Below are 14717 nucleotides of genomic sequence, written 5' to 3' on the forward strand. Positions count from 1 at the left end.
TTAGATCTTCAAGACGATTTCCAACCCGTGGGAGCAACGACACAGCGACAAAGTTTATCCTGCTCAGCTAGTGTCAGGTAAAACTATACCTTATACCGGCAAGTATCGGATAGTGATTGAAAAGCTAGACAGAAAGGTGTTTGACAACGCATACACCACCCCATCCTTCGCGTACGTCATTTACGAGCAAAAGTACTACGACCATTACGTATTCGTGATGAGTGAGACTTACACCTAATGATTAGCTAAAGTTCACGAGGAAGAGAGTAGAAAAGGGAAGAGAAGGAAGGAGGGGAAATTTTTTGTACCCATCGTTTACCAAAAGGTACATTTGCTCTATTATCAGAAGACATTTATACTCAGTTCTGAAATAGAGTTGTTGTGGATTAGAGTTCCGACGCTTGCAACCATACACTCCAAGTGATATGAGAGAAGAAAAGAAAAAAGGGCCCGACTACCAAAATGGTGTACTTCCCTTTTTTTAAACACATGGAAGGGAGTACATTGGCCAGCGAATCTAGTAGTCTCTATAGACTAATCTTGGAGAAGAGTCTTTTCGACATCTGGAGATCATAACTCGTGGTAATGTTTAAGGCATTGGCCATTTACTTTAAATTCGCTGTTATCATTTAAATTTGTCAAAGAGATTGCCCCATAAGGGATGACAGCAGAGACAATGAAAGGACCAGACCATCGTGTTTTCAATTTTCCTAGAAAAATGTGTAATCTTGAGTTGTACATCAAAACTTTTTGATCAATTTTGAAATCTTTTCTCAATATATGCTTGTCATACACTCTTTTCATGTTGGATTTATAGGATTTCGAAAGATCATATGCATCACTGTGAATTTCCTCAAACTCATTTATTTGCAATTTTCGCTTCTTGCTTGCCGCATTGATATTATAATTGACTCTTTTAATGGCCCATAGAGCTTGATGCTCAAGTTCAACCGGCAGATGACAATGTTTTACAAAAATGAGGCGGTAAGGAGACATCCTTATAGGTGTCTTAAAGGCCATTCGATATGCCCACAAGGCATCTGATAATCGGAGAGACCAATCTTTCCTAGATGGATTAACTGTTTTCTCTAAAATGGACTTAATCTCTCTATTAGAGACTTCCACTTGGCCACTGGTCTGCGGATGGTACGGAGTTGCCACCTTTTGGGTTACTCCATATTTCTTTAATAACGACTCAAAAATTTTATTACAAAAATGTTTTCCCCCACCACTAATGATAGCTCTAGGAACACCAAAACGAGAGAAAATATTTTCTTTTACAAAAGAAATGACAGTCTTATAATCATTAGCACGACATGTTATTGCCTCAATCCATTTTGACACGTAGTCAACAGCTACCAGGATGTAGAGAAAGCCATGAAAATTTGGAAAGTGACCCATGAAGTTGATGCCCCAAACATTAAAAATTTCTACAATTAGAATTGGATTTAAGAGCATCATATTGCGTTGAGTAATGCGTCCTAGCTGTTTGCAGCGGGTGCATGCTTTGCAATGCTCATGTTCATCTCTAAACAGTGTTGGCTAGTAACAACCACATTGTAAAACCTTGGCCACAGTTTCTTACCACTGAAATGACCCCCACAAGATTGTTCATGGCAGAAGGATAACACGTCATTGTGTTCCCAGTTGGGAATGTAACGGAGTATTAGTTTGTCTGAACAATACTTGAAGAGGTAGGGATCATCCCAGAAATAAAATTTCAAAGTGGAGAAGAAATTTGTTCGGTCAGCACGAGACCAAGATGAAGGGACTTCCTTGGTAACTAGGTAGTTTACTATATCAGCGTACCAAGGAGACGAAAAGACTGAGTACAAGTGTTCATCAAGAAAGGGATCATAGATGGGGTATGAATCATTATCAACATCACTGACGAGTCGTGATAAATGGTCGGCAACAACATTCTCACAACCTTTTTTATCTTTGATTTCGAGAGTAAACTCTTGCAAGAGGAGGATCCAGCGGATCAACCTCTGTTTTGCATCTTTTTTCGTTAGTAGCTAACGAAGTGCCGCATGGTCAGTATAGACTATTGTTGAAGAACCAACTAGGTATGGACGAAACTTATCCAAGGCATAGACAATAGCGAGGAACTCCTTCTCAATGGTTCTTGATCAATCCCCAAATGTGTGTTTTATTACCTTTATAATACTTCAATTATCCCCTTCTTATGCTTAATGAACATACAACTTATAGCTTTTGCTACCGTTTCCAGGATACTTGCCATTTAGGATGCATATTCCTAATACGTGCATTTTAGCGCAAAAAGGATTGTTATTTACGCTTAGGAGCAAAAGTGCCAGAAAGTAAAAGTCAACTATCGAAGTCAAAGACTCAAAGACTCAAAGCTGAAAGCTATGGACTCAGGGACTTAACGCCAAAATCAAGAATTCTATTGTATGGGCTTGGGTCAAAAGCCCACAAGGTTGTTTCTAGAAGGAAGGGCATAAATGTAATTGGTGTCCTATATAAACCAAAGTTGTAGAGAAAGAAAATTACCCTAGAGCTAATCTTTGGTCATTAAGAGTAGATTAAATGTTTTAATTTAATAGTATAATTTAATTTACTTGTTTTCCATTTTTATGTTTTTCAAGCTTGAAGTGATTTAATACAAGTTTTCAATATTAACTTTGATACGAGTTTTCATTCTTCTTTTCAGTACAAGTTTTCTCTACTTATCTTATCTTTGATTCAATCCTAAACACTAGTTATAGTCCTTTGACAAGTTCAAATGAGTATGACTTTGTAAACAAGATAACCACCAAAAACAATTTAATTCCATGTTTTGATTCAACAAGTTAAAAGCAAGTCTTAATCCATATACAAATCAACTAATAGTTTCACATTAAGAAGTATTTCCAAATAGCCATTAGAAAGTAGGAGAGAAGAGTTAAAAGTCTAGTTTTTCCAACCATCAAAACCATCCTCCAAACAAAGAATTCAAGATGAACAACACCTTCAACACCACTATTCTATCCTCTTCAAATGGCGCCGCCGTCATGGATTCAAATGGGAAGAGGAAGATGGAGAAAAACAACACTTATTGAACCCTTCTTCTCAATCTTAATTTCAATTCTTTTTTGGATTTTTTTCTTCATTTTGTTACTGATGTTTCATTTTCGTATGTTTCTAGCACACTTCTGCGCAAACGGTGCCCGAGAATAGCACGAGACGAATCACCGGAACTTGCTGGAGAAAAAAGTGTGGAAACGGAGCAAAAGAACCTGCGCCGCGCATCTGTCACATGCGCGCCCGCGTGCGAAATGCACATGCATATGTCAGACACACACTCGCGTACGACATGCACCTGTGAACCATTCACCTGTGTCCGCACCTCATTCACCCGCGTCGCGCCTCGATTTTCTCAGACAAAGATTTCGTTGGCTCGGAATCTTCGTGTGTAAGTCTACTTTAATACCCCCTGGTCTTTTTAATACAACTATTAGTAGATAAAAAGTAGATAGATTTGCAAAGTTTTGAGTTTTCAAAACCAAAAATTCAATTAAAAAAACAATTTAAAAATTAAATTTTTTTATTAATTAAAATGAATTAGTAATCCATTATCAAGGTTAAATTTTAAAATTAGTTTAGTAGCATGTTTAGGTTTTAGTTTTTATTAATTGTTGTTTATGCATGATTAGATTAAGATAATATCATATAGTTAAGTCAAAACACAAAAAAATTAATTAGGGTAAATACAAAATAGTTTAAGTTTTGGAAGTTTAGTCTTTTGGTTTAAGTTTACTTACCAAGAGTTGGGGATTCAACCAACTTGGACCGGTTAGATGTGTGAGGTAAGAAAGAGTAGTACCACACTCAAACATCACAACCCAACTTGGGGGTTGAAGTTCCAGTCTTTGACGAACACTTTCCAAACTTTTACATATTTTGTTTAATTAATCATTAGTGAATAGTTAATTAGCTAAACGTAGTTAAATTTTCGTGTTTACCGCTTTCATAGTTTTAAGCCCATGAAAGCAAATTTATTTTAGGCCCACGAAGGCAACCAATTATAACTTATTGGCTTTGCCAACATTTTGACCCAACTTGTGGGTCTTAGTTAGATTAAACTTGTAACCGTAAGGAAAAGCTCGAATGGCGGGTTGACACACAAGACAACAAACACTTCGTCAACCCCACCACGTCGCCTTCACCCCAAGGGTCGTGTATACACACCTTGGGCGATAATTTCTAAACCTCCTCGCTACAAAGTGTAAGAGGATACTTGTGTGTTACTAAGCATGCTTGGATGATGGTGTGATTTACGTTTCAGTCTCATCTTTACATTAACGCTAAAGCTAAACCCGTGCCCGAAAGAACAAAAAGTGGGATTAAGCCCCACTTTAGAATGGGCGTTGTGTGAAATGTTTGTTACATAGACCGAAACTAAAAAGATAAAATCAATCAAGCAGAGCCAATTTAGTCATGTCCATTAGGATAAACATCTAGCACAAACAAAGAGAGTAGTAAACTACCAAATTCCAGTGGACCAACCACCTTCCTCACTCCCCTCCCTTAGAAATATCGTCGGTGAGATTCTTGGTGGCACACCATCTGGTGAAGTAGTGATCTTTTCCCTCGACGCGTATAGTTCCCAAAACCCAGTTTTGCGCCCACTGTTAAATTCAAATAGGACATAGTATTTAATCTACAGATATTGCATGCAATCTTTTAAACAACTTTAAAGTCACAAACGAATTTCCCCTATTTGAGCATCCAATACATTTGTGTGCGCATATAAGTAGACTCTAAATAGTCTCGCAATCATGCATGAGACTACGCTCAGGCTATACAAAGCTTAGAGCATTTAAAACTTACCCACGTAGGAGAGCACGTCGATCTCAACATACTCCTATTTCTCATCCCCAACTACTAGGATGGCGGATGAAGTAGTTCAAGCTGAAGAGCCTCTCTCTAGTTTCTACACACCGTTACAAGATGGACCTCCATCTTGTATACGACTCACACAACTCAATAGCGATTTCCACATCCTACCGAACATGTTCAATCTCTTACCCGTCTTTCACAGTCTCGAACACGAGTTACCATACGAACACTTACGCTGGATACATGAGGTATGTAGTACGTTCAATAATCAGGGTGTTTCTAATGTTCAGGTTAAACTGAGAGGGTTTCCTTTCACTCTAGCTGGCAAGAGCCACACATGGCTTCTATTGTAGAAGCCTGATTCATTTGATACATAGGAAAAGGTAGTGTTCTCCTTCATGAAGAAGTACTTTCCACCGAAGAAAATAAAGGAGATAGTAAGCAAGATATACTTCTTCAGACAGAGTCCGAGTGAGACATTCTCTGAAGCATGGGATATATTCTCTGACCTTCTCCATTCATGTCCTCACCATAAACTAGAAAAATCCACTCTTGTCCAATGATTTTTCAAAGGTCTTCTCCAAGAACACAAAGGCACACTGGATATCATGAGTAATAGAAACTTTTTAGATAAAGGTGCTACAGAAGCTCTAACCGTTCTTGAAGACCAAGCAGAAAAGAGTACTCATTGGAGCAACACAAACAATTCCAGAACAACCCAGCCTAGTACTTCTAAAGCCAATGGTATCTTTGAGGTAAAATCTTATCTAGAGAAGAAAACACTAATCGAAACCCTCACAAGAAAGATAGATGCCCTTGCAACAAAAGAAAATGACCATACTCCCCAACTAGTCATGAACATTAATATAGCACCATGCACTTTCTACCTAGATATAAATCACGTATCTACCCATTGTCCCTTTCTCAATAACATAGCATCACTTCAACCAGAAGAAGTCTGTGCTTTCAATATACCAAATGCACCGTGGACGCAACACCCAAATTTTCAATGGAATACTAATCAACAAACTCAACCACCTCCAGGGTTCACTAATTATGTTAAACCATAAAATACATTCAATCAGTTCAGACAAGGATAAGGTACCTACAACAATTAGAATAGAGTAATGGTTCCATCCAACTTTAACCAGAACTACCAAAATCCACCAATCAACAACCAAAGAGACCTAGTTCCAATTGCCCAACCTACTGATGTCCCATTAGACCAAACATCCGAGATGATGCTATCATTGATGCATCAGTAATTTCAAATCTTGGTGTCCATACAACAATCTCTAAGCCACCTAACTCAAGAGAAAGCCCGGAAAGGTGTGTTCCCAGGATAAGCAGTTCCTAATCCTAAACAAGCGAACTCAACCTTGGAAGCTACAAGCGCCTAAATCCTCTGTTCCGTGATGTATTTCCAATCCTTTCATTCCCTTCATCTGTTTCTATGGAATACATTAGAAAAAGTAACTGGACTACTCCACTTAGAGTGTGTGGTTGTAAGTGTCAGAGCCTTGAGTCCGCGTATACTTGCATATTCTTTGTTAGCACTTTTACTTGTAGTTTGAGTAGTGTACCTCTATGGAGCAAGTATACAATTTTCTCTTTCTTTATTTTACACTCTTTTTAGAATAGCTTTTCTATTCCTATCATTTACAATTCCAATCTTTATTTTCATTTCCCAGTTTTCAGTTTTTGCATAAGCATTTTTCTTTCAATCTCACCTTTGACACTGAGTAGTCTTTCCTCTATAAAGAAGAGATGTGAAACAAAGCAGAGGGCGATGAGGATTAAGTGAAGGTGTCTTACAGTTATCTCTCATGGTTGTTTAGCATGTCTCGTCTTCCATAGGCATGCTATACCATGGGATGGACGGCAACTTGAGCCTTTTTATTTCGAAAACTTTTTCCTTCTGTGGGTGATTTCTTGTTGTTTCGAGTTTCGTCTTACAATCTAGTTGGAATGGATTTAACAAGGGCTAATGAAGGTTTCATATTATAGTGAGTATACTTCAAAAGAGTTTATATTAAGAGTTGAGGTTCATCCTAAATTGTTTACAGTTTGAGTGGGGGAGATAGAAGAAGAAAGGTAGACTCTTGAATAATGGAATAGTTCTAACCTAATAAACTTAAAAGCTTTGATTGTTGATTAAAATGACTTGAAAACATGAAAGGAAGATTTATAAAAATATTAAAATGAAACAAGCAAACAAGATGAAGATTGAAACAAAGAACAAGTAACAAGTTTATTCAAAGCAAGGAATTAAAATAACAAGTTGATTGAAATAAAGATAAAACAACAAGAAATTAAAAACATGAATTGAAAAACAAGATAAGAAAATAAACAAACCAAATGGTTTGGATCCTAAGACAATGGATGAGTTTTCTCTTCTTTGCTTTTTGATTATATACCCCTATTTTTGCCATTTATAGATTTGCCCTTCTTCATTCTAAACTAGACACCTCACTTTTTCTTTTGTTTTTGCTTTATAGGTGACTTATTGACCAAGGTAGGTTAGGAATAAGTCTTCATAATTTGAAATAAGGGCCTCCATCTTTGGTCTTCTCAATTGAGTCCTTTGACTGTTGACTTTGACCGGTTCACATGACTTATTTAGCACTTTTCCATAGCAGCTACTGGTCTTCATAATAAGCGTGATTAATGCTCCTTTCGGTGCTAAGACGCAGCTTTTATGATAAGTGGTTTGAAATACTCCTTAACCCCTAAAAAAGGTAGTAAAAACTATGAGTTGTCTTTTCGTTAAACGTAAAAGAGACTGAAGTGCAGCAATATACAGATAATAAAATGCATATTTAGGAGCTGATCACCACCCTCAAATAGCATCTTGCTTGTCCTCAAGCAAGGATGAGAGAAAAAACTAAGATCACAAATGAGTGATTTATTATACATTACACTAATCTTGTTTCGCAGAGTGCGATTGCTTTGACCATATGCAACAAGACCTTAAACTACTAGGAATTCCCTAGTGGATGAGCTTTAAGCCTCGTGAGAGTTTTCCAGTGAAGGTACTCACAAACTTCTTCTATTTAGTACAAAGGGTCTTGTTTCTTTATTTATTCTCAGAAGTTCATACATGTTAGCGGTGAATAAGGACAAGCTCCTTTGAACTTAGAATAACATATGTACAATAATTTAAGCATCTAAAGATAATTGTATAAAACATGAGCAATGAAATGCAAAAGCAGAGTTGTTTCCGAGGATTTTGGAGAGCTTCCTTATGGTGGGTTCTCACAGGAGTGTGTTGCAATCACAACTCTCTGATAGATTCACTCAAGGTTCATTCTCTCAAGTGCAGCGGGCACTTATGTTCCTCGCATACTTAAATGACGTCCAAAGGAACCGGGGTCGATTGATCACGCTTACCACTTACTATCATACCATCCTATTCCTAATCGAGCTAGAGGTCTTTTATTAGGAGTTACATTGCTAGGGTGATGATTTAGAAAGAAAAAGGAAGGGAAAAACAAAATCTGATAAGATGAGAAACTGGGTCTTCATGATACTAGTAACCAGAGAAGAACCTCATTTTGTTTTTTTGCTTCCAAATGGTGATACATTCTTTTAGCCCTTTGGCTTTGTGACTCCATTTGATTTTGACTGTTGGGAGTTCTAACTTTTCTTTTGTTTTTTTTTTTCGTTTTTGATATCATCTCCCTTTGATTTTGAACTTTTGGGAGATTCGATTTTTTAATCCTTTGATTTGTTTTGGAGTTTTGGTTTTGGATGGGTCTTTCTTTTCTTTTCTTTCTGAAGAAAATAACTGTTATGTTTTTGTACAAGGTCTTCTATTATCTTTTTCTAATATCCATCCAATTCTCAACTCATCAGTTAGGTAAGCTTTTTATTGTGTGTTGTAACGAGTTAGGAATTTTTGTTGAAGAATAAAAAAGCTTTTAGAAAGGGTGAAGGCTAAAAAAGGGGTGACTAGAGGAAAACTATCTTTTTGGGTTTTTAACGTTTTTTTGACTATATCGATTAAGAAGGGCCTAAATTCCCTTATAGGATATGGCGTGGTGATCAAGCAAGTGGACATGTGGTTTTTCTACTCGGACATCCTTTGTGTCATCACTCAATAATCATTCAGATGAGGCTTCCAGCTATATTCTCACAGGATATGGAACTTAATTGTTCTAACCTTGGCTTCAGAAACTCACTGCTATATACAAACAAATGCAGATGCATGCCATTCATGAAAAGATGCAGAAACTATTGTACGTATATTAGTCTAAGTAATATACTATACACTATACTATACACTATATAGAAAATGCATGCTTAGTTTTTGCAAAATATTACTATACCAACTCTATGATGGAACTACGCTTTGTCCTCAAAGTATGAAGAGATAAGGAAAAAGATTACCATAGAAACATGAGCAAAAAAAGGTGATAGACCGGTATTCTGTTCTTCATGATGAAAATACGCCTCCCCCAAATAAGTTTGGGGCGTGAGTTTTTTGATATAGAACGAGAAATACATGGTTTATTCTACTATAAAATCTTTTTGGGTTTGTATTTTTTTGAAAATATGAATGAAAGAAAAAAAAATGGAAAATTTTGGCATGATGTATCTGTTTTACCTTCTACTCATAAACCAAAGTCCACAAGAAAAAGCAAAACAAAAAACAAGCAGATAATATTAAACATAATGTTAAACTTATACTACGTCATACACGTGACAAAGAAAAATAAATAGATAGATCCAACTATACAAACACTAGGAATCCTTGTCAAAATCCGTGCGTGACTTGTCTCGACATGTAGAAGATCCTTCCCCTTGTTGACATCGAGGCCTGCCATGTCTATCACTATGCAGGAGCGCGTCTCTGATGCTTTGCAGTGTTTTAGTGACACTGTGCTAAAAATGTCACTGCTCCTGCTGGAGGTCCGCTGCTCCTCTCTAAGGGTATGTTGTTCCGCTCTGATGTTCCGCTATTCCACTATGATGTTACCTTGAGCTTCCCTAAGTTGGTGGAGATATGAGTGCAGAATCTTCTAGCCTCCATGGAGGAAGTTAATTCCGTCCATGGGCCGAGTGAACTGTCGAATGACATCTTCAATGAAGTAATCCACCTTCTCAGTCGGGCGTGCTTGTTCAGCGGCTCTGGCTTCAGGTGGAAGCCATGATTTCTAGATGCAGTGGGCATAGATAGGACTTATGGTAGCATCCTTGAAATCCACTAGGGCGTCTGTGACTTGGAACCCCCAGTGCTGCATGATCTTGGTGACCAGCACTAGTAGAGGGGCAGACGTCTTCTTCGGTTTGCAGAGTTGCTCGAAGATAAAGGAGACAATGCAGAAGCTGTTCTTCTGCTCTTGAAGGATCCATAAAATAGGATACACCACCTTACCTATATCCGAAGGCTTGGCCAAGCCTAGCAAGTTTTATGCTGTCCACTGAGATACTGCTAGCTGGTTCCTTCGGTGAACTCTGATAAGCGCAGTGAAACTTGGGGTTTTTAACCCCTCGAGAAGCATCTCTATCATCATCACGTCGATGGTCTTTTCGTATGGGGACTGTTTTGTCTGAACATAGGCTTTCAGAGGAATCCCCAGAACACCACTCACCACCTCCTTAGTTAGCTCCAGCGAGCGACCATCCTTAACAACTGTAATGCAGTCATCCTCCCCTCTGACCATGAAATTATAAAATGAAAAAGTAAGAGAGGGAGAATATACCGCATCTTCCAACAAAACCAAGGGATCCCATCCTCTTCTTCTGATCTCAACCCTGAAGTGCACTTCAAACAGATCGGAATAAAAGAGGTCTTGAAAAATTTGCTCCGACATGATTTTGATAACTCGAGCCATTTCGAGTAGGGATTTGAAAAATTAGGGTTTTGAGTTAGAATGGGGGTTGAATTTGGGGAAGGATGTAAAAAAATTGGGTGTAGGTGTGTTGAGATGTAGGGGCGGTCGCGAGTTGGGTGGGGGCGATCGCGAGTTGAATTGGGTGGCTAGGGTTGGGGATTTCGTGAGGAAGAAGTGATAAGGTTATATACTAAAAGCATTACTTTTGTATTAACTCTAATTCTTTATATTTTGAATGAGAATCATATGGGCAAATGTTATGCATATTATATATGTTATTAGTTATATGCATGTGTCTAATACTTTATGTTGTAGATGATATGGTCTGAACACACAGAATATCATATCATCAGTACCTTATAAAGTATAAGTAATCGTTCACAACCTAGATGGATTTGGACAAACCATTAATACGGTTGTAGTATAATCTGGTATTACTCTATCTTGACTATAGGATTACACTAGTACACTTTGTGTGTATTGAACAGGACCAAGTGAGGTTGTTTCTCTTTATACTGACTATATAAGAGAACAAACGCCTCTGTTTTTATGGATGCTTGTTCTCCTAATCTGGATATAATAACAGGCACTTACATGCATTGTACATTGCTTTAAATCATCAATGAGTGAGATTCATTTGTGAATCAACAAACTCGATGGATTGGGTAATGACATTGTATGTAAGGTGTGTTGTTGATTATAGAAGGAATCCATGTCCCGCAAGAAGTCGGGTTGATGATGTCCCCTTGAGGACCTCAAAAAGATTGTCATGTAAACTCTGTAAGTGGATTTATTCCGACATGACAATGAGGTTGAGTGGTACTACTCAAGGACATAAGAAGTTGATTAATGTAGTTGTAAGTAACTTGACTTAATCAACGGACATTCGATATCTTAAACACGGGGAGACCAACGAGCATATAATATGGAGCCCATAAACGTTGACACATAATTTGGGATTAGGGCGGTAGTGCAACAATGGCCTTTAGTGGAATAAGCCATTTGTTGACGGACTTGGGCCGTGTGTTCTGGGCGAACATGGGAAGCCCAAGCCCATCAGGAGGCCCAACCCTAATTTCCCCTCATGGTCCCTGTTGTAGCCTATAAATAGAATACTCTTTCTCTTGGCCGAAATTCACTATTCACTGGATTAGAAAAAGAGTCAAGGAAAGATAGATCCAAAATTGGATCTAGCTTTGTCAGAAAGAAGGGGATTGGTAGATCGTTGCCCACACAACCTCCAATCTGTTCTAAAGGAATACAACAGAAGATCAAGGGGTTGATTTTGGATTTGATAAAGCTTTGATTCTTAGAGATTACATTTTAGCCGATTCTAAAAGGTATGTTCTCTAATCCAAAATCGTGAGAACCATTGATTCCACTGCACGTGGGTTCTCGCGGTTTGTAGAAATATTTGTTCTGAAAATAATGGTTCCTATAAGAAGAAGGGAAGGTGGGTGCCTGCGTGGGTTAAGTAGTTTGATGGCACGTGCCTCTTTAAAGAATTTGAAATTTTGGCCTAAGCCCAAATGAATCAAGAAATTCCGATATTGTCCTCAGTGCCTTGCCAACTTCCAGAGCTTATCCATGCTTCGTTACTCGTCCGATCTTGACTCGTGAGGTACCAAAACAATCATTATAAAAAATGCAACATAACGGTATATGATACACTCACATCCAACAGTAGATGAGAAATAGATGATAGAAAGAACTGTATAGGAACTATGGGAAAATATGTACAGATAACAGAAAGAACATTTTAATTAATTTTTTTGGGTTTGACAGAAATTTTAAAAAGGTGGGTTATTTAAAGTCAGATCCTCAAGACTTGGAAGTTTTTGAAAACTTGAGTCAATCCCAACCAGACGGTTGAATTACTCTCCTAGACCGAGCGTAATGCACTAGGGGATAACACATGTAGACCTTATAAACAAAATTATTATGAGGTTGAAGACCGGGGCAAGTTGATGTTTAATTTGACAATTCAAGCACCAGCCATCTCTTTTAGCTCGTCTCTTACATGCATATGAACTCTTACCTAAACCAGGAATGATTTTCGGTATATGTGTCAATATCTTAAGTTTCAGTTCTCTAGGAAGTGCTTACACAAGATCATTGAAACTGATCCATCAAGTCTTGCTAAGTGGAGGGTTTTAGTTTGCTATAGAAGACATTTTTGAAAAGTTTTTAAGAAACGAGAGAGATTTAGAAGGGGAATAGATTTAAACGAGAGGAGAAAGAATTTTAAGAAAGGAAATTTATTTGAAAATTTTTGGATATTTTTTAGTCTTTTAAAGTCAAATTCTCCAGGCAAAATAGAGAGGTAGAGGCAAAAAGATAGAATTAAAAAGAAAATAGTATCACTTTGGGTTACTCTATTTGTTTAATTCTTGTTTGGAGACGCCTCGTCTTTTTTTATTTATTTATTTATTTGGGGTTTGTTTTCTCATTCAAAATATATCTCTATCCATATAGAGGTTTTGCCAAGAAGATAAAATTATATATTAATCCGGTATCATTTTGGTTACTCCGGCCGTATAACTTTTATTTTTATATCTTCTGGTTTTGAAAGCTATGGAATGATGTTTTAAGAAACTCATACTCAACAGTAGTGATTCTAGTTTTCTCTCCATTTAATTAGTTTTCATATCTTGTTTTAGATCTAGTTTTACCTTTCAATTAATTAGTGTTAGAACAAGTAGATTATTATTTTAGAATCATATTTAGTTTTATAATAAAGTATTAGTTTTTAATTCTGATTTTGTTTATTGATTAAATTCTTATTTAGTTTAGTATTGTTAAATTCATATCTTAGTTGTTAATCATTTCTTAGTGTTAATTTAGTTTTGAATTCTTGATTAGTTCAAATTAGTAAAGTTAGAATCTTTATATGATGTCTTGTTTAATTTCAATTGGAAATAATAGTTTAATGACTCAAGGCTAAACCTCCATTAGAGGGGTTTGATGAAACCTTGATGAAAACTTGATTGTGTAGTGTAGAAATAGTTGTAAGAGTCTATTCCACTCTATAAGGTAGTTGATTTTCCATGAGAATGGGTTGAATTTCCTCACAAGCTAATCATTAGTTGATAGAGATTGCCATGAATGATTAGGGATTAGAATGACCCAATTCTTATCGTAAGAACATAAGAATTGGATTACAACAATCTATACTAGTTTATTAAGTTGGATTCAAGGTGAATTCAATCCCCCCTAATACTTTATCTAGATTCAAACCTTAGTATTTCCGTCATTTCGTTATTCATATCTTATTTTGTATTTGAATTGACATCGTAGTATAATTCCCACATTACTCTCATTGACTTTGGATAGGACCGATAATAATAGAAAACATTGAATACGGGAACGAATCTTCTATTCCCACTCTATTGCGACAGCATTCAAGATTAGAAAAACTTTGATAAACAATCTAGAACAAAAAATAGTTTTAGTTTTAGTTTTACTTGCGTTTGAGTTTCGTTACTTATTCGTAGGTTAAATTATCATTTTACGTTTATCAAATAGCGTCGCTGCCATCTTAGTTCCTTTTAGTATTATTTTCTTTAGTATTGTTAGTCTTCCAAAGTCCCATAACCCACCCACCTTTGTTTGATTCTAACTATGGTTGTTATTTTAGAACAAAATTTTTCCTCACAGGAATAAACAGAGCGCGACCCGCGCCCTACTAAGGCAAAACTCGAGCGCCCCCCGTGCTTAAGCGCTTGGAACTTGAGTTTTACCTGAGTGCGACCCGCGCCTTGCCAAGGTAAAACTCGAGCGCCCCCCACGCTAAACCGCCTGGAACTTGAGTTTTACGAAAGCGACCCGCTTCAACCAAAGCAAAACTCGAAGCCCCCGTCTTTGGCGCTGGAGCTCGAGTTGGACCTGAGCGCGACCCGCGCCATACCTAGGCTGATTTTGAGCGCACCTAGTGCCCTCCACCCTGAACCGCCCGATTTCCACAGGTTAGTTCAAACTTCCATTTCTTCAAGTTATTCAGTGTTCTAACTTGTTAAATAGAGTGAGCTCGCGTAT

The sequence above is a fragment of the Coptis chinensis genome, chromosome 2 (assembly GCF_015680905.1).
Source record: "Coptis chinensis isolate HL-2020 chromosome 2, ASM1568090v1, whole genome shotgun sequence".
Lineage (NCBI taxonomy): Eukaryota > Viridiplantae > Streptophyta > Magnoliopsida > Ranunculales > Ranunculaceae > Coptis > Coptis chinensis.